Consider the following 17767-nt stretch of genomic DNA (forward strand, 5'->3'; position numbering starts at 1 on the left):
GCTTAACTAAATTATGTAAAACCCACTCAAAGTTTCCTAAAGCTCTCTTCAAAACTACGAGTTGCTTGTGCTGCTGCAAAGCAGCTCACGGAAAGGCTTTGAGGCGGTTTTGCCCCCGCTCCCCCTGCACATTCTTTGCTCTGTGCTATTCAGCCCGGGAGAAAAAAGCCCTGTGTAACTCACACAGCCCTCCGAAGAGCTACAGTATTGTGCAGACCTATCAAAATCACAATCAAAGCCGTACGCAATCAAAATCAGATTAGACAATATCCAATCAACATAATCAGCCTCGGCGCCTGCCAGCTTTTGCACCGCGTCGCAGAGAACTATTTTCCAAAACAGGCCACCCTTATTCTATATGTGTTTTAAATAGATGGCTAGAGATATAGGGAAGGGAGAAGAAGCAGTGTGGGAAGGAGGGGAGAAGGGGGGTTATTGTGGCACACTGTTGGCATGGCCATGGGGATGCATCCATGCCCACGGAGGGTGGGCTCACACACAAAAGCCATCATCCCCAATCTCCTGCCAGCAGCACCCCATGTGCCTTCCCACCACGGCCCGGGCTGCGTGGTGGATTCTGTTTTCTATTCTTATGTTAATTTGAATTAAATTAAACAGCCAATTATACGTTATAAGGATACATTACAAATTAGATTAGTGAGCTGGCCTGAACCCATTCCTCCCACCAGGAATCCCAAGCCAGGCGCAGGGAAGCTCTCCCAGCTGAAAGGCCGCCCGCTGCGGAGCGCACAACGAGCGCGGGAGATCTGGGATTTTCTGCTCTCAAGCAGATGACGGTTGTTTGATTACACATTATTCCCTTTCAAATTAAAACACTGACATCGGCTGAAACAACAAGCCTACCCGTGCCAGGCCTCTCCAGCTCAGTGCTGCCCTGTGCTCCCTGTGAAGAGCCACAGCCACCATGAGCCCTGCCCTCAGCCTGCCCTGCTCTGGGCACAGCAAACACAGCGACCTCAGCTGCTCAGGAGCAAGGCTCTGGCGGCCCACGACCCCTGATGCTTTCTGACAGAAGGAGACGTGTTAACGCACCTAAAAACCCCTCACAGGATTCACAGGCAGCCCACATGAGGCTCGCAGGGAGGGACGCTGTGGCTGGTGGTGCCCTGTGTGGAAATGGAGCCGAAGCGAGAGCTTTACAGAGATAAAGCCAGTTCTTCTGCTTGTCTCCAGCGTCCCATGATGGGATGCCTGAATTTTAACACTAAAATTGGATGTTCTTCCGTATGCCCAGATAAGGATTAGAACTAAAAGGGTATCAAGCTGCAGACATCTTCTCCAAATGCCCTTAAGCTACTGAAAACTGTGTGGGCCAAGGAGGGAAGCGAGTAGTTCTCACCCTAAAATGTCAGCAGCTGGCAATCAGCAAACTGGAAGTACAATCACAGAACCACAAAGGTAGGAAAAGAGCTCTAAGAGCATCCAGTCCAACCCAAGCCACCCCTCCTTGCCCAGTGACCACGTCCCTCAGTGCCACATCTCCACGGTTCTGAGCACCTCCAGGACGGTGACTGCACCGGGCAGCTGTGCCACTGCATCCCTGCTCTTCTGAAGAAGAAAGTTTTCCTGATCTCCAATCTGAACCTCCCCTGACACAGCTTTGGGGCCTTTACCTCTCCTCGCATCACTGTTACATGGGAGAAGAGCCTGAGGCCCACCACAGTACAATCTCCTTTCAGGGAACTGCAGAATGATAAGGTCTCCCCTGGGCATCCTCTTCTCCACACTGAACAACTCCCATTCCCTCAGCTGCTCAAACGTTTCCACCGCCAGCACCCATTACAGCTGTAACACAATGCAAGCTCCTGCAACAAGGAACACACCTTGCTACTGCTCCAGAGTGGGGCAGACACAACCGTACTTTGCTCCGCTCCATCAGCGTGCTGCAGACAGGAGGAAGGTTTGGGAAACAGCCTATTCCTGCACCATTTAGGGTCCGTCTGCCCACCTCTGCACTGTGCACCTCCAGCATCCAGCTGCCTGAATCTAAGGGATATCCAGGCATTTGAACACCATCCAGATCTCGAAGGGCTGGCTGGGAGCCAGCCAAAGCCATAATCACTACCTTATCGTGAATGACACCAAGAACCCACCATGCAGGTAGCTTGAGGGAGCTACAAGTGCTGTGCACATTAAGCCTTTGGCTTTCTCCTGCCTTTCCCCTCTTGGATGAGGAGGGAAATACTGCCTTTCTTTAAAAAACACTCTACAGCTGGCCAGCACCACTTCTCCCTTGCACATTGCTATTAATCATAGAAGACATGACTTGACCAAGGACCTGGGAACTGCTCTCCTCAGATGCATGGCAAACATCCAGTGACCCCAATTCTCCACTGAGTCATGCTCCGTGTGATTATCCATGAGGATCCAGGAGCTGCAGCCAAGCACTGATTCAGAGAAAATATTATTCACAGTGGAAAGGATAGGGATTTGCAGCATTATTGCAGGTAAATATTTGCCCTGTCAAATAACACTCAACAGTAAACACAAGGCTAAGAAAGAAAATTTATACCCAGTAAGGTACAAAGAAAATATGTCGACTGATGTGATTCATCCCACCCTGATCATCCGTGTGACACAAAACACCATGGACTCTCCCACCCCTCACCTGCTAACAAAGCTGTTCCTGCAGCTAACATGAGAGCTTATTGCCGTAGGAACGTGACCCTCTGGGAATTTCAGACATCAGATAGGGCTAAACAAACAAAAAGCAGGCTGGGAAATCTGCAGAGCGAATAAAACATTGCTATTTGTGAACAAGCGCGACCAAGGGCTACCACAACAGACACCAACAAAGCCTGTGCCCCTGTTTGCATGGAGAGCATGGAGTGCTGAAACCATAGGGGCAGCAAGGTTGGTTCAGGTGGCAGGAGAAGGTGGAAGGCACCTGGATGTTGCAAACCCCAAAGAAGAGCTCCAGTTCCAGCAAGGACCACAGCACGGTGCTCACCGTGGGGCTGCCAAAGGCTGCGCTCCCACCGGTGCCTTCCAAAGGCCCGTGCCAAGCCTTGAAGCAGCGCTGATATTCCACATCAGCAGCTCTGGGGCTTAGCAATGGAAATCGATTTGCCTCATCTCTGCACGTGGAGATCCTGCCTGTGAATAGCGGGACCAATGAATTACTTGGGTACTGTTGGAGGAATACTGTAAATAAGTACTTATTAACAGCCAGCCACATACTGTCTACAAATTGTTTTAGATGTTCTCCCAGCTCCTTTTACACTCATTTTCACATGCTCAAGTTTTTGACTGAGGGAATGCAGTTGAAAAGGGAAAAATGAGTCCTTGCACAAACGTAAACATGAGCTGGAAGTGTGTGCACAACCTCCAGCAGCAGGCAGACACGCCAGGAACCCAGCAGGATGGCAGGCAGCCCCACGACCAGCAGCAAACTGGGGTCTACCTGCCTGCTGGGACTTCTGTGCTCCTTTCCTTCCTGCAGTATAGGATTTAAATCCCAAGCGAATGCTGGTTCACCCAAAGAGCAATCAATCAACCTGTTTAATGTTCTCCAAGTTTCTCATCATTTCCTCCTATTGTTGCTTTGGTGCATGTTCTGCATGCTATGGTGAACCCTAGAAGACAGCCAGTGTCCACCACAGTGCTGCTGGACGTCATTGCCCTGGAATGGAGGTGGAGATTTACTTCCCCATCTTACCTGCCCTTTGTCCCCCGTGCTGTAAACACTTCTGAATGGTTCAATCCTTCAATCCCTTCTGAATGGTTTAAACCAAATTTGACAGTGAAAAGAAGCCCTTTATACAAGTTTGATAAAGCCAAATGTGCACAGAAAGGAGATACCAGGGTCCTAAACATTCACTTTTGCCCTGCAAACCTTGGATCTCCTTGGCTAGCTGCTATTTGGGTGAAGGGATTGCCACGATTGGGTGCCATGCTGCTAAACAGGATGAAAAATGCAGGGAATTGGCCATGAGTATTCATATCTTACACTCAGTTTTTACATCACCCAAGCTGTGGTTGACTTGCATCACTACTTCACCACAAAAAAAAAAAAGCTAAAAATAATGGAATTCTACGAACAATTTATAGCAAAAGAAATCAGCCCTATTGTAGGCTTTAAAAAAGGCTCCCAACTCCCTCTCCCCCCACTTCCCTCTTTTTTTTTAATCAGCATCTTATCCAGAACTGGAATCCTGTCAAGAATAGTGGATAGCACACAACTATAACTTCTTATTATGTGTATAGTGATTTCATGAATTCAGTGGGGAATGAAATGCAATTTTGTCAGACTTGTCTGTGTTCATAATGACCAAGTCAAATTAATCATCGTGGATAATACTCCTGTGTCAGCCATTCAGGAGATTTTTTAATAGAATTTTTCTGATTCATGTCTTGCAGTACATCAGATCTGTAGTAATGCAGGCACTTCTAAAAATCAGTGCAATTATGGCTTCTTGTTGGCCTGTCATTTTCCTGGAATAAAAATGTCTCTGCAAAAGTCATATACTGTATATAAACCAAAATGAAAAACAAAAATATAGTTACAATTAGACTTGATTTTTCCTAAAGATTTAATATCTTCTCGAGGCCATTATTTACAGGCAATACATAACGCAACAGTGCACGATGCCGAAGATGGACTGCCTTATCACAGCACACACCAATTTTGTCCTGCTTGTCATTCTTCCTCTGATTGCCCTATGAGTTAGTGCTTTCGTAGGCATGGAAATGACTATCCCATAGAACAAACAGGGGATAGGTAATGGGCCTGCAGTCAAATTATTGTGTTTATTAAAAATGTATCCAGGAAAGCCCACAGAGATCCCAAAGGGCTCTTGTTCAGGAAAATCTCTGGTTCAAGAAAAGGTTACAGTTACCATAAAGGCAGATAGACATGCATGGGAGCAGCAGTGCAGCGTGCAGCGGTATATAAAGGATTAGTAATGGTACACTTATCCTTCTGAGGGAAGAGAGAGACCTCTAATTCCCCAGTGACAAAGACAGAAATGAGTTTTGGAGGAAGTTACCCCCAGGAATTAAGAGGAAGGGAAATGCAATCTACCCCAGCTCTCAGCCTTCGTTACCTGGCGTTCTGCAGTTATTGCCATGGAAGGGAGCACAGGGAAGGTCCCCACCAGGGCCACCATGGGTCCCAGCAGAGCTGCCCCACACCCACCCTGTGCCACCAGGGAGAAACCTTCTGGAACCACTTGGAAGGAGGTATGGAGACCCACCACCACACACTGCCCTCCCAGGAACACAAGACCTGCGTAAGGCAGCAGATCAGCAGTTCAGCCGGTCAGGGAAGCTGGCTGAAAAATCAGCCAATAGCAGCAAGCATTTTGGAGGAGATACACAAACCTCTGGTGAACGCTCCTTGAAGCCCCTCAGAGACCAGAACAACTCATCCCTCACTTTCACCTCTCTCATCTGTTTTTATTAACCTTCCACCTCCCAGCATTCCTGTTAAGTTCTGGAAATCAGCATCCAGCAGCAGGGAGCTCCGCATGCTCCCTGCAAAACATGCCCCAAACTCCTGCTTTGCAGCGCCATACCCTGCCTGTGCTGTCCCCTGTGCTGTTCTCCAACCCACATGGAGAAGCTGCCTCTGAACTCCCAGCTCCAGCACTGAAGGCAACACCGCGTTCCTACAGCACAGACTTTCCCCTTCTAAACACACACCTGGGATACACGGCTCCAAGTCTGCTGATGGCATTTTCAGGAGCACTCAGTATTGGCTCATGCAAATATTGGCAAGAGCCAGAGCTAAAACTCCTCTGTTGTATCTTCATTAGCAGGACTAGAAGACGTATTTGATGCACAGCTGCTCTTTTTCACCTGCAGTAATATCTAACTGCAGTATCTACCCTGAGCACGGGCAGATAATGCAGCACGTTTTTGTAGCAGTGCTTCCCCAAGTCTTTTGAAATAAACATGGCAGAGTTCCAGGGGAAGCTTGGAGATGCGCAAGCTCTGTTCCATGTCAGCAAAGCACACCCTCTGTCATCTGTCTCACAATTGTTTATAAAGATTTAGCTTGATTTTAAAGTATATTCTGTAGGGACTGCACATTCAGGCAGAGAGGAGCCAATAGGGATCTAAAATTAGATCGACCGGATCGCACAAATACAAACCCTTCGCTTTGCTTTCCTGGGCTCTGGGCTGGAAGTCAATACAAGGAATATGATAATATTCTACTCAAGAATATCACGCGTTTCTGGGAATTATTTGAGGAGTACAGACTTTACATAATTGCCTTTTTTGTCTCATGGCATACTGAACTTGCATAATAAGATCAGCGCACTTCACAGAAATTCATTGTTGGGCTGGATGGATTTGTTATTCTGCAGTGAGCCAAGGGTACATTACATAATGATGTATAATGCACTGTAAGCAGGTCAAGAGATAAGGCAGCCTGCAAACACTAATGGAGTGCATGCGGGGAAGAATTAGCAAAAAGCACTCTAAGAAATTAATTCAACCTGGCTTCAGTCGAGCAAGCAGGACTCAGAGCAGGAAGAAAACTTTATTCTGTACCATGCTTATCCTCTTTCAGTTTGCATTTCGTTTCTCCATTGAGTTTAAAACTGACTTTGTGCTGCACTTTGGGTGGGTGCTCTGTAGCAAGTTTTCCACTTTGGGGGCTGGATGCACGGCCCCATGTCATTCGCTAAATTTCTGTTACTTACTGTGAGCTGGGGCTGGGACCTGTGCTGCCCAAAGCATCGCTCACCACAAACAGGTCCCAACTTTGGACCCGCGTGCTTCCTCAGTTCCACTTAGGGCCCCAAGTCAGATTGACAAGAAAATGATATATGCATGTATGCATGATGCAAAAAGGCAATAAAGCCCACGAGCAGCAGCACAGCCCCCTCCATCGCCCAGACTCGACGTGTCTGATTAGCACAAGGACGGGGAGAAGTGGGGAGAGCCTGCATAATGTGTGTAAGCTAGCACCTCCCCCAGGGTGCCCAGCTGCTGCAGAAGCAATTTCACAGCTCATCATCCATTATGAGATTAAAATAATTTTTTTTTCCTCCTGTGAAGTACTAATAAATTGTGCGGGCAGAGCAGAGTTAGCATTTACACAAATGGTAGTGAATCACCCACCTAGTTATTTCTTAATGGATTGAGTATTTGCTTTCCTCCTTATCCTGTCATTTCAAAAAGTAAAGACACAAACCTGTTTATCTGCACCGTTCAGCCACAGGGTAATAGGCACAAAGGCAGAGAGGGGCCCTGCCCAGTGATTCCCAGGGAACAGCACCAAAACATCAGTATGGAAGGGGAAATCAGCTCCACAAAAGGGCACCCGAGATCATCCCCAGAATTCACTCTCTTCTCCTTCTGGGCGCAAAACTCGCTGAGGCATCGCTGGCACAATGCAGCTTCCATGGTACATCTAGTGAAGATGTAAAGCTGCAGTCAGAGCAGAGCTAATGGCTCTGGGAACATCCCTGCTTTATTATGGTATCAGACGAAGCAGGCATGTTTAATGTTTAAACTTCCAGCGACAAATGCCTACAGCAAATATGTTTTATGTATTTATTCAGTGCTTCTTATGCACCTGTCACCTTAGTAGCTAAGGTGCTGCTTACCTCTTTTTGTATTATTAAAATTGAAAACGTATCAGTGCTCTGTGACATGCCAAGCTCTCCCCTCCCCTTTCTCCTCTCCATCCCTGAGAGCAGCTCGATATCCTTTACCAGCCCATCCCCTGCATAACATTTCAGACTGCCAGGAAGTGGTCGAAATGGGAAAAGGAAATTAACTGGAAGCCCTGGAGCAATAAATCAGCCTCCACGTTATCCTGAAGCCCCTCAGCCCCAGACCTGGCCCTGAGCACCAGGAGAAGCAATGACACCAGACACCAAGTCAGTCCTGAGAGCAGATGGCAGAAGCATCCCCTGATACTAAGCTCAACAACTGGGTTCAGGCAAGCGCTGCCTCCAATCCAGGGCAGGTAATGTCAGATTGGAACTGAATGTGATCTGGGCAGGTAGGGCAAAAGAGAAGTTAAAGATTGCCTTTGGAACTGGGATGCTTCCCTCCTTGCAGACCCTAAATATGCAACATTCATCCATGCTCCAGCCTGCCTCATCTGAGAGAGGTTAAAGGCGTTGAGTAGGATCTCTCTTTGCTCCTTTTGAGTTTACTGAGCTCCCAAGAGCTCAGCTACAAGCCTTCCTCCATCACCACCAGCACTAGAATTGTATTCATTCACACACTTACCCAAAGCAGAAGCTGTCATGTCACAGGAGCACAAAGGTGCTGGGCTGTTAGGAAAGCACGAAGCACCAAGAGACTCATGACAAAATGATGAGAACCGTAACCTGGTACACAGCCAAGTCTCCAAATCCCCAGCGTAGGAGTGAAAATCTCAACCTTCAGCCTCCAGTATGTAAATTTGGAGAAAAAAAGCAGATTTTATCTCTAACAATTCTAACATATTTTTTTTTTCTTTAATAAAAATAAGCTTACGTATGGAATCTAAAAAAAGCTAGGATCACACACATTGCTCTGAGTGGCTCATCTATGTCCTAACTCACAGATGCTCATGAAATACCTTTAGAGAAGAAGTGACAGGGACAAAATGAGAAACTACAACCACAGAATTAGAGTGGCTTTGGTTGGAAAGGACCTTAAAGATCATCAAGCTCCAACCCAACTAGAGAAGATCCTGGCACAATGTGGGCTGAAAGCAGAAACAACAAACCCAAGGTACAAACTCAGATTTGCCCTGACCACTCAATGGCTTCTACTGTCATCTTTTAAAGTGTGGACAAGACATAAATATGCTCACAAAGAGTTGAGTGTTTCTATTGCTCAGAATGGCACCAAACCACATACCCAGCGCCCTTCTGGGTGTCAACCAAAAAAGAACATTATAGGCAGACCCAAATGTGACCAAAATGGGACAGGCTCTCTGAAGGAAGACCTCCAGAGAAGCTCCTGTTCCTACTCTTGATATCAAACAACAGGGATTGGAAGCTGTGAGACAGACCCTTGATGCAGAGGTCAGGAAAACAGAGCCAGCAGAGGGATTGCATGGCATCTTCCAATGGCAGCGCAGTGTTTCAAAAACTTAGCACCCAAATACGAGCAGCTCAAAGAGATGCAGAATATTCTGCATTTCACAGAGGGCTTTCCCCTTCTCACCCCCAGCATTGCTCTGTGAGCACAATGAATTCGCTCCTGAAGCGACGTTTGGGAGCCCAATAATTCCCATCCCCTCCCTTCATTTCTTCTCTTGACATTTCATGACCGATTTTCCCAGGAAAACCTTGAAAGCTGACTGCAGCGTTTTCCCAGCTGGTTCTTCATGTTAGCAAACCCACGGATCTGCACGCAGAGCGTTTGTGCAGAAACATCACATTTGCACACGCATCAAATCTGACGGCACCTGCAAGAAGGCATGCAGATATTCATGCAAAACCATGCAGCTGTCAGCGCTCAGGGGAGCAAACACCTCCCGACTGGGTGCAGTGCAGCTCCTGCACCAGCCAGGTCCCTGGTGGAAATGGGCACCCAGTGGCTGCTTGCTTCCAGACTGTGCTGGGGATTGCTGGAGCCTGGGAAAATGGCAGTGCCCAGCACGAGGCTCTGCTGCATAGCTGTGTGTTTGCTTTGGAAGTTAGCTGGAGTTCTTAAAATAAATTCGCTAAATTGTCTTCCAGAGACTGATGGCTTTTCTTTTCTTCCCTCCTTAATAAACTTGCAGGGCTATCTTTATTGTTATGTCTAATTTTAGGGAAAACTAACATTTCCTGAGATTCAATTTCTCTCATAATTGTTGGAAGGAAACTAAATTGTCTGCTGTAAACATTCACTGTATTGTGTGAAAAGTATCTTTATTACAGCCCACTGGGAATACCAATAAAATCCCCAGTCCTGGCCCTTCCTCACTTTTTTTCTCCCTTTAGCTGCCTCTTTTCTCTCCTGTCCCCATTAACGTCAGTTCAAACATTCTGCAGTCAGGCCACGAGAACTTAAAATATATTATTTAACAATCAAGATAGAATAAAGGCTTGTGAGCAGTGAGATCCTTTCTCCCTTCTCCTTGCTGCTTTCTATTACAGAAAATGAGAATGGCTGTTCCATTTGTGTGTGCGTGCTCAGAGTTGATGAAAAAAATCTCATTAGTTTAGTCTGACATATATTCAATACAGCCTATGTACATATATATATTTTTTTCATTTTATTCTACAGCTGCAAAATGATACTAAATTTCATCAGATTGGAAAGAAAACTGTGGTCTTGGAACATTTCCCTTTAAGGGTCTTATATTTATTCAGAATTCATGAATCATTTTCCCGTAATACAACCATAATTATTCTTAAAGTGTTATGTTTGAAGGTTTAATATGAAATACTTGCAAAAGGCTCTTTTTCACTTTGATAGTTTGTAATCTTCATGGTAATCAGATCAGTTAGCCCTTCACACAGCAGCCTGGAAAATACAGTTTAATATGAATCTCATACCCTTCACTCATGTTTTAATTAAAGTAATAAAAGCCAAGTCATATTTTGCCCTTTACAGTGTACACAGATGTATAGACCTGAGCACACAGCATGAGCACAGACACTTCTGGTGACTGCTGATGACTTTCCTGGTCTGAGACGAATCTCAGGGGTTGCTGCCATGAGAGCAGTGTCACTGGTGGCCAGCGAGCAGAGCCGTGATGCTGTGATGGGCAGGCGAGCTGAACGCAGTGCTCTGGCTCAGCTGTGCCACTTTTCATGCCATCACCTTTCAGATGGACAAACTCTCAGGTCTGCTTTCCTGCCCAACAAGCATATAGATTTTGGAGCAAACACGTGAACCCGTGTGAGCGGCGGTGTGCTTGCTCCACAACCTCAAGCCAGGGTTGTGGAAGAGCAGCTTTGGGGCTGAGCCCACCCTGCACACACCCAGGCACCCCCACACCCTTGGGGAGCAGAAGGCTCGTCCTGTGGCCACAGAGGTGCCTTCCTGTTTGCACAGGCCTCCATCCAAACTCTGAAGTGGCAAGCAACATTTTCCTGCTGGAAGCAAGCAGTTCCCCAGCTAATCGCCCCGCAGTGGCCGCAGACCCAAAAACAGGATCTGATGGGCCAGGAGAAGTAATCCATCACTTGGGAAAGGAAATCCCAAGAGCACAAGACCTGGAATTTTTTCAGTATTTCTGCAGCCCACGATGCTACAGTTCCCCAAATAGACACCATTTCCCAAAGCCACTCCCCAGAAGTCCACATCAGAAGCAAACAAATCTTTGCATTCAAGAGCAGGAGCCAAAACCAACCCCCAACAGGGCGCAGCAGAACATCTTGCTTGTCACAGCTTAGAAATGACGATGCAATCAGAGCTCAGCAACACAGAAGCCATCACATGGCTTCACAGCAGTAATTCGGCTCTCAAGAGCAGTGGCTGACCGGAGGAGCAGGAATGGAGGTTTTTCAGCACGCACAGCATCATACCAATGCGATGCTGGGGGTTCAGAAGCATGAGCTGCTCCCCTTGGGGCTGCCCAGGTTCCCCCCAGTTCGCATCAAAGGCAGCAGCTCTGCAGGCACCACGCGCACTCACTCCCAGCAGCACGGAGAGCAGTGGGAAATCTTTGATAAAGTGATAAAAGTTGTTGGCTGCATACCATCTTCCTCTATATTTTGCTGCTATTTTATTAACTGTCAGCTGGCTTTAACAGCTCATCAGCATTGCTGGACAGCCAGCCCATGTGCTCCTTACGCCATGGGAGCCACACCACATCCCAGCAGGTCTCCTCCAGCATGACTTAGCCTGACCAGATGGTTGGAATCACAGAATCACAGGATCCTTAAGGCTGAAAAAGACCTCTAAGATCAAATCCAACCATCACCATCAGTAAACCACTGCCCCAAGTGCCACATCTCCATCTTTCTTCAATACCTCCAGGGACGGTGACTCCGCCACATCCCTGGGCAGCTGTGCCACTGCCTCTTTCTGAGAAGAAATTTTCAATCACCACCACGACCTCAGAGTTTTCTCTCCCTACAAAACGCTTTCCACACCACCTAACAGATCTCGTCAGCTGTATAAGATGCTTTTTTTTTTTTTTTTTTCCCCCTTTGGTCTCAGAACTGCTCAGTCCCATTAGTTTTTCACTCTGTGATGTTTTTCAAACACCCTACTGCTAACAACTTAGGAGTTCTTTGAGAACAAGGGTTGAAGATGATGTTGCTTTGTAACACCCATGCATTTTTTTAGTATTGTACTATCCAAGCACTACACCAGCAATGGAAGCTTTGGTTGCTAAGATGAAGTTATAGGAATTGCTTCCTGACTTCACTTTTCAAAAATTTCACTGTCTCATAAGAGTTCATACAAAATTCACGAGCCTGGATCATCAGCTATAGTTGTGCTCACCTTCAAAACCCCGTCTGGAAGGGTTTCCATTAACTGCTGATTGTAATAAATGACATGTAACACTCTACTGTTCATTCTAAAATAGTACATGAGATTTCTCTTGAATTGTCTGCCAAAAAAGGCATTTAATATCTATCAATGTCTTCTCTCTATTTTTTATTCTCTAGCACAACATCTGAAATTGCACGGCACTGCTTTAAGAGCAGCAGAAAAGAAGTAAAATCTTGGTACTGCTGCAGTGCACACTACGACTTCCACCACACTGCCAGCACAGTTTAGTCCTTCCTTTCAACTTCAAATCCGCACAGAGCTCACTTCTCCTCACCAGGGATCTTCAGATATACATATACATGTGTTATACATAGAGAGAGACATACATGCATATAAGGACAAGAAAGTCGCATACAAGGCAAGGTGCACGATACCAGTAGGAGCATCACAGCTCTCCATGCCTGGGGGCCAGAGTCCCCTCTTTGACATCAGTGATTTTCTCTAACACTGACCATCGTCTGACCATCATCTGTTCCAATGATCAATATGCAGCCAAGATAAAGAGATTACAAAGACCCTGAGACCTATTTCCTCCAGTTTAAAACAAACTTGTGGTTTTTTCCGATGCAAAGACCAATCACACTCCTTAGAAGCACAGAATCACAGAATCACAGAATGGCCAGGGTTGGAAGGGACCTCAAGGATCATGAATCTCCAACCCCCCTGCCACATGCAGGGCCACCAACCTCCTCGTTTAATGCTAAACCAGGCTGCCAAGAGCCCCATCCAACCTGGCCTTGAACACCTCCAAGGACGGGGCATCCACAGCCTCTCTGGGCAACCTGTTGAATCTCCCAAGTTGGAAGGGATCCATAAGGATCATCAACTCCAAAAGTTCATCCAGGGACCAGAGTGGAAATTACAGCCACACCACGGTGGGCACTGAGCTTTCCTCCACCTCCAGACTGTGTAGTCTTTAGTGGGATGAGTCAAGGGAAGAGTTGCCTACGGCCTTGCTCAGCCACATGTGTGGTAACCTCCCAGCCTTCCTTCTGGAGGAAAGCCAGGTCTGAGCAGCAACGGTGGTCACCATGAACAACATGCTGCAACTATGAGCCTCAGGCAATGGGGACAAATAGCTGAAAATTCCTCCAAATTCACATGTCCTGGGAGGCGAGGGACAAAACAACACAAGCACACGTCATCCCCCAACAACCGCACTGCCAGCAATGGAGCATCCTCACCAAAGTCAGTGATGGAGGCAAAACACAAGGGAAAAATGCCCACATTGGTCCTGCCTTCCAGCTCCGGGAGGAACCACAGAATCATTAAGGATGGAAAAGATCGCTAAGATTATCTAGCCCAACCACCAAGGAAAGCAGCAGGCGCCAGGGAAGGATGCAGTGTCTTCATCAGCAGCCCCTAACTGCCCTCCCAGGCGGTGGCTCCTGACCACCTAGCAACGCGTGCTTCAGGCTGCACGCTCCCCACCATGGACCACTGATGCTCGCCCTCAGCAACCGCAGACTGGTTTTATTTTACCAACTGTTGCTATTTCTCCACGATTCAGCTGAGCTGGGTGGGAGGCCTGGGAGGTGGGAGTGCGGCGTGTCTGCCAGGATTGTGACAAGGTTTGATGGCATGTTTTATAGCAGAGCCTGCCAGGAGGAGCTCTGTCTCGTCTCAGCACTCGCGGCACGCCAGGAAGGTACTGGAGGCTTCCCATGCTGTCATTAATTTCTAATTATGCTATCAGTTGCTTCCTACATTATTGCTTATTTACCAAACACAGCTTTATTGTAACGTCTAGTTCCTTATAACTAGCAAACCCATTGTTATGCTAAAACGAATGTTCTAAATGTTATTTATTATTTGATAAACCTTGTGTAACCCTGAATGAGGACATTAAATGGCAAGAACACTACTTCAAAATCCCATTTTAAATAAGTCACCAAGACAGCTATGCCTTTATAAAACACATTAGAGTGGCACTCAGAGCACATATAGCTCAGGGATATATACAAATTATACAATTTCTGTCATTTGGTCAAATAAGAGGGACGTTTTGACCCCAGAAATGAGTCAAATGCAAGTTGTAATTCAAGCCCCACCGGAGGCCCTGCTGTAATGCATCCTGACGGCTGATCAAGGAGCCCTGACCATTTGACCCAGCAGATCAGCGACTCACTGTATCTATTATGGCTAATACAGACCCCAGCTTGAAGACGTATGGAGATAAACAGATAAAGGGCAATAGACACAATAGATAAATGTTGATTTATCCACATCCAAGCACACATACGTGTGCAGATGGATTCCATGCGTGCAGGAATGGGCAGGCATGTGTAAATTCGTGCTAACGTTTGTAAAGGGACACATCTGAAAACAGATGTGTATGTGTGTGTATGACAAATCCAACCCTTCTTAACTCCATTTCCCCCAGTGCACTCATTCAGCTGTGCTCCTGCTGACTTGCATACAACAAGAGAAACCCCAGCTTTCCTTTATGCCACATAAAAATATCGTGTCAAAATTAATGAGAATATGTTAAACACCCACAGACACAGCAGCGGGGTCCTTGCTGTGCTCTCAGCCACAAAGGAAAGGAGCTGCTTATGGCAAAGCATCCTTGAATAAATGACACTGGTGTGTAACAGTGTTTGCACAAGGAGTTGCACAAATTAACTTGTCGGTATAGAAACCAGAGTGCTGCTCAGCTGGAACAAGGCGTGCGCAGAAAGCTCCTGGGATTAAGATCAAAAGTGCCCAGTGGTAAGTAATGAGCTCTTTGCTCCTTTGAAGCACCCACTGACCCAGGAGCAGAGAAAGGTGATGGAAAGAGCAGAAATCTGGCAAATGTACCTATCAGCATGACAGCATTCATGGGATCCACACATCTCAAAGACAAACCCACCCACTGCCACCCAACTGCAGATTCTGCCCTATTTGAAGTTACTTCCCCCATCAGAAAGGACTCGATGAATGCCTTTCCTTACTGACTTTGCAGGTGTTTTTGTTTCTTTTAACAGCACTGTTGCATTTCTTTCATGATACGTGGCCTGGTTGTGGTTCTGTGCATTTCTTGGGATTTTTCCTTGTCTTTGTTTGGAGGTGGGGAAGGAAAGACTGAAAATGGGCAGGGGTGAGGAATGATGCTCTGCTGATTCAGGAGACATGACAGATCCCTCACTCATCTCGGGGGTCAGATGTCCACGACTGTTTGATCAGATGTCAGCTTGCATTTATGCTCCGGCTCCTGCTGGGGGTTGAGTTACATTTCACATTTGACTCATTTCTGGGGTCAAATGTCCCTGCTATTTGATGGAACAAGAGGAATTATTTTCCCCAAGCAGCCTGTGCTGGCGCAGGTACGGATCTGTCAGTGTTCTCATTGTGTTTTAGGCTCCTGCATTTCTGCATTTAGCTCTCAGCTGAGACAAACCCCTTTGGGGATGAAAACAAGAAACGTGGAGTACAGCACGCAAGCAATCACATAGAAGAAGATTAAGAGGAAAGCAGATCAGCTGGCTTTACAATGCTCATGGCAGTTTGTTCATACAAGTTAGCAGCTCAGCACTGCAGGAGAAGAAGGAGAGGGAAGCCATCATGCCTTCCCCCCCGCCACGAGAGGCTCCTTAGGATGAAGACTGTGGAAGTGGCTGTGAGAAGCTGATGCTGGGATGCTGCAGCTTCACGATGCTTTCCAGGGACTGCTCAGCACCAGAGCTGCCCTAACTACAGGCTCTGCAGTGGCAAAATGAGAATAATCTTATCTGTGTGATGGGAAGGGATGGCTCCAGAGCTTAAGCAGTTGCTGTGTCTCTGGATGAGAAATGTAAAGCATTACTGTGAGGGACAGGAGATATTTAAATGGGAGGAGACATGGTAAACTGAATTCTGCTTTCCACCTAACTCTCCCTATATATTATGAAAGAGAAATCACCAGAAAATGCAAACTACAGACCCAGAAGCAAAAGACAAGTCCCTGTATCCCAGAGCAGTGTGAACATCCAGCCCTGGTAAAGCTCTATCTGTGGTGGCCGTGCCTAATGGTGCACACTGTGACCGAGCAGCTCAGGACCACGACAAGGGGAAAAACATCATATCCATCAATTACAGTGTGCGGGCTCCTGTAATTAGTGTGCAGGACATGTCTTTATCCCCACGAGTGCTGTGGACCAAGCACTGTCCCACGTGTGTTGTGTGGGCATCCAGAGGCTGATGATTTAGCTGCCTCTCAAATGGGGCTGTGAAAATGCTCTCCCGCTGTTTAACATACTCATTCAGGTTCCAGCAGGTTGAGCAAACAGTGAAAAACATCTGGGTTCCTCATTTCATTAGAGGCGCTGTATTATTAGTAATAAAGCCATGACCAGTGCTATGAAGTGCTCAGTGGTAAACAGGCACTGATGTGAGCATACACAGGGGATGTGAACTGATGGTGATGATGGGAGAAGTCTCAGAAGGAGCACAAGAGGTTCCTGAACTCCCCACCACGATGCTCCCCACCCTGGGGCACAAAGCAGTCCCAGACACACAGTCACCAATCACCCACAGCTGAACCCAGGGCATAGTCCAGAGGAGGGAAAAGCAGAATGGAGAGTAACCTTAATTAAGTTCATTAATTGCTTTGTAAAGAAGCTGCTGCTCATTTCTGATGGTGCCATCACCTGTCCAGATGCTCTGGGCAGCGCAGGGTGGGATGAAGCTCAACCCCAACTTGGAGCACCCTGGGGCCACCCTGTTCCCTTCTGCCTTTACTCAACCTGTGCTACCACAAGCAGTGCCTGGGTTGGTTGGCATGTGTTTGAACAGCTGAATCACCTTAGAGTGCAAAGTTTGCAGCTCCTTTTCCACTCTTGGAAATACTTCTTGCACAAGGACAACCCTCCACCTATGTGGTCTCACACTCTAGGAGGATGAACAACAGGTTTTCTTCCTGTTCGATATACAGATGTTTTTTTTCATCATAGGTACCCAAGTTAGATATTCACCAGTCTCCTAATTTATAGCAATGCTATATTGCTACAAATTGCTAAAAAAGGCAACTCCCAGCCCTGGCAGCAACTGACATCTCACCCTATGCAGCTCCAGCAGCATTTGGGGATAGATGGAAATCTTCACCCAGCTGTCTTTCATGGCCTTGCACTGCACTGAGTTCACACTGGACTTATCAGAGTCTGCGCTGCACACAAAGTGGCTCAACTCAACCCCAAAGTGAGGGATTAGATTAGAGTATTAGTGACAAACTTGCATTTTCCCTTTCGGTGAGAAGCTTCATGCCAAGGATCAGAGAAGAACGCAAGTAGAACCACCTCTGACCTCCCAGTTAGGACAGGTAGGCACGTGCTGAAGTTCCCCCTCCCCGCAAGACCTAGGCATGTGCCTATATGTATGTGTTCATCTACACACA

General features: G+C 46.9%; 1 protein-coding gene across 2 annotated transcripts in view; it reads right to left on the reverse strand.

Annotated features, from left to right (window-relative positions):
• Nucleotides 1–17767, reverse strand: part of TOX2 (TOX high mobility group box family member 2) — a 111587-nt gene that overhangs the window by 50636 nt on the left and 43184 nt on the right. The gene's annotated exons all lie outside the window — the stretch shown is intronic.

The sequence above is a fragment of the Tympanuchus pallidicinctus genome, unplaced genomic scaffold (genome assembly GCF_026119805.1).
Source record: "Tympanuchus pallidicinctus isolate F22 unplaced genomic scaffold, pur_lepc_1.0 scaffold20, whole genome shotgun sequence".
NCBI lineage: Eukaryota > Metazoa > Chordata > Aves > Galliformes > Phasianidae > Tympanuchus > Tympanuchus pallidicinctus.